Genomic DNA, 3,808 nt, shown 5'->3' on the forward strand with positions numbered 1-3,808 from the left:
GGGATGAGCTGGGCTGGTTTTGGGATGCAGTCAGGGGAGGGGAGATTTTTTTGAAGCTCGTCAAGTCCACATTGCTACCATTGGGCTGCAGGGTTCCCAACCAAAATGAGGTGCTGTTCCTGCAACCTTCGAGTGGCATCATTGTGGCACTGCAGGAGGCCCATGATCCACAAGTTCTCCAAGGAGGGAGAGTTGAAGTGGCTTGCAACTGGGAGGTGCAGTTGTTTGTCAAGAGCAGAGTGTAGGTGTTCCACAAAGCGGTCTCCAAGCCTCCACTTGGTTCCCTAATTTTTGTAGAGGAGGCCACATCAGGAAAAGTGGATACAGTATACCACATTAGCAGATGTGCAGGTGAACATCTGCTTGATGTGGAAGGTCTTGGGTGGCTGTGGCTGAGGTGTAGGGGCAGGTGTATCACTTCCTGTGGTTGCAGGGAAAAGTGGTGGGGAGTGTGGAGCAGAGAAGGAGTCAGTGGTCCTTCTGGAAAGCAAGGGTGGGGAGGGGAAAATATGTTGGTACTGGGGTCAGATTGCAGGTGGCAGAGGACTGTGTTGGATTCGGAGTTTGGTGGGGTGGTGTGAGAACGAGGGGGTTCTGTCTTTGTTATTACAAGGAGGGGGTGTGAAGGATGAGTTGCAGGAAATGAGACATGGTCATTGTTTTTGACAACTGGAGGGGAAGTTGCAGTCCTTGAGAAATGAGGACATCTGGGAGTAGAATGCCTCCATCTTGGGAGCAGATGTAGCAGAGGCAAAGGAATAGGGGATGGCACTTTTGCAGGAAGGTGGGTGAGAGGACATGTACTCTAGGTAGCTGTGGGAGTCAGTAGGCTTGAAATGGATATTGGCTTCCAGGTGGCTGCTGGGGATGGAGATGGAGAGGTATTGGAGATGGTCCAGGTGAACTTGAGGTTGGGGTGGAAGGTGTTAGTGAAGTGGATGAACTGTTCGAGCTCCTTGTGGGACCACGAGGTGGTGCCGATACAGTCATCGATGTAACGGAGGAAGAGGTGGGGGATAGTGCCGGTGCCTCCAGAAGAGGGATTGTTCCACATTGCCTGCCTCTTTGTAGGCTTAGCTTAGGCCCATGTGGGTACCCATGGCCACCTTTGTCTGTAGGAAGTGGGAGGAATTGAAAGAGAGGTTAAGTGAGGATGAGTTCAGCTTAGCAGATAAGGGTCAGTGGAGGGGGTCTAGTCGGGTCTGCAGGACAGGAAGAAGCAGAGGACCTTTAGGCCGTCTGCATGGGGCTCTTATTCTGTTTGTAATTCTGTACTGCAGAGTTAAGGCTAGATCACTGAAAGCATTTAAAGAAGGTAGATAGCTCTTGACTCCTTTCTTGTAGTGATTGTAATGTCGTCAGCTAGCTGGGCCTCCCCAGAAGGAGTTCTCTGAACCAGATTAACAGCCCCAATCAGGGAGCCCTGGCTGACATAACAGGAGCCCAAGGTTCTGTTTGCTCTGAGGGTGCTGGATTGTGTAAAGGACTCACCATTTGTAAAAGGTGACTTGGTGACTGGAAACCAGCCTCTGCAGTTAGTTCAGTGGCAATGAGAAAAAATGTTCTTGAAGAAATTTGCTTCTAACAGTTGTCTGAGTTCGAGTAAGCATTTCTGGCATCATGCTGTTACTTTGGAAAGCTTGCCTCGTTCGATCCTGCCATCAAACACTGGGCCCCATATGTGGAAAGAATGTTATTTTTCCAGGCAAATGACATTGGAGCAGACAAAAAGCAATGAGTAATTCTGACAGCATGTGGACCCATAGCTTTTTCAATTATTAGGAGCCTAACTTTCCCTGAGGTAGCAGATATTAAAACCTCAAATTTTCTTTTTAAAGAAATATTACGAGCCCAAGCTCCCTCTAATTCTGAGACACTACCTGTTTTACTCTGCAATTTGAGAATGAGGGGAATCCATATTGGGATTTTTGACTAGGCTAAGATGACTGGCAGAAGAATGTGACTTTGGTTTAACCCTTTAATGAGATGCTGAGAGACTTTGTTTGGCATGTAGGATTAATGATGTAACCATGCAAAAGCACCCAGCTGAAGCCAAACTGGCATGATCATTGGACAATGCAGCAAATGGAGCATGAATTGTGGATATTCTTGCCAATCTGAGCTTGGGGGACACCACTTGCATAGCTTCATTCCAGATGTATCCTGAACAGAGGGACTCTGGGTCAGCCCACAGCAAAACCCTAAAACAAAGCCAAGCCTTGGCCAAACGGCTCAAGTTTTCTTCAGGATCTGGGCCAAAGCCATTGTAGTTGCTGTGGGTATGCAGACTCCAGATGACAGCAAGAGAACTTAGACTAGTATCCAGGAGAGTGCACACCCTGGATACTGGTCTACATCTGGTTTGGAACAGTTAAATTGCTTAACAACATCAAAATCAGAATCAATCAAAATAAGGCTATTTAGCTGGCTACCCAGTCCTAATGGAGGTTGATACCAGTGCAACCATTTCAGTAATTGCAGAACCAGTTTTTAACAATTTGCTCTAGACTCCAATCCTTAACTTTGCACAAGACTGACTAGACTGAGAAGCTGGGCCAGTGGACCTTCCCCTTGCCAATTTAAGGGTACAACTTCGGCTCTGATCTCTTAAGCAGCTGGTTTAGTTACCACTACTTTGTAGTAAAAGGTGCAAGCCTAAGATTGGGACAGAATTGGTTGAGAAAAGATTCAACTAGATTGGTTCAACATTTTTTTCAATTAGAAAATGGCTGCCCAAGTGAAGACCTAACTGAATACTTGAAACCTTTTCTGGAAGGTCTAGGAATCATCAAAGGAGCCAAGGACACCTTGCATATTGACCAGGAAGCAATTCCACAATTCTGCAAGGCCTGCCCAGTGCCATCTGCTTAATGGGCAAAAGAGGCAGAAATCAAAAGGCTGGAAGACAAAATCTGCAAACTGGACTGGTTTAGTGAATGGGCAGCACCAGTTGTAACAATTGTGAAGCCTTGCAGGTCAGTTTGCCTTTTTGTGGGGATTTTGAACAAAGTGAACCATTGTTCACAGCTGGATAAATATGCAATCCCTTTCATTAAGCATTATACACAAAGCTGACAGGTGGAGCTGTCCTTCAAAGCTGGATGTGAGCCATGCATACCTGCAGTTGCAGTTAGATGAGGATTCCCAGGAGTATTCTACAATTAATACCCATGAGGGTTTGTACCAGTATTGCCATTTGAGTATCATCAGCCTGTGCAATTTTTCACTGAATAATGGAGAACACTTTTTAACAAGGTCTATTCCAGGTTGCCACTTATCTGGATGACCTACTAATAACTAGGAAGACCATTAAGGACACTCTGAAAACTTGGACATTAGTCCTTTAGACATTTTTTTTCCAGGTGGGTGTATGACTTTGGTGTTCCAGGCACCCATGACCAGGTCATATCTGTTGGAAGATGAAGTGATGGCAATCAAATGTATCCTGTCTCCATCAGTACCAGAGCTTGTCTTTCCTTGGGCTGGTGAATTAGTAAAGTTCATACATAACCTGGCCTCCCATCCTGGTACCTTTGCATCAACTCTCAAAGGTCAGCCTTGCAAGTGTTCATGTAGCCAAGGCTTCAATTTTTCAGGGAAGAAAGTAAAGCTATTTTCCTGTAAGGTGTTGGCACACTGATTCTGCATGAGATCTAGTATGACACACAATGCCTCCCTGTACTGTATCAGGGTAGTATTAGCTCAGGTGGCCCAATGGAGAGGAACACTCAATAGTATACCAGTCCAAGACTCTGGACCTATTTCTCCAGAGAGGAGGAAGGTGTGGTGGTCATATTTGGAGTCTGGA

This window comes from Rhincodon typus, chromosome 41 (assembly GCF_021869965.1).
Source record: "Rhincodon typus isolate 14 chromosome 41, sRhiTyp1.1, whole genome shotgun sequence".
NCBI classification, from domain to species: domain Eukaryota; kingdom Metazoa; phylum Chordata; class Chondrichthyes; order Orectolobiformes; family Rhincodontidae; genus Rhincodon; species Rhincodon typus.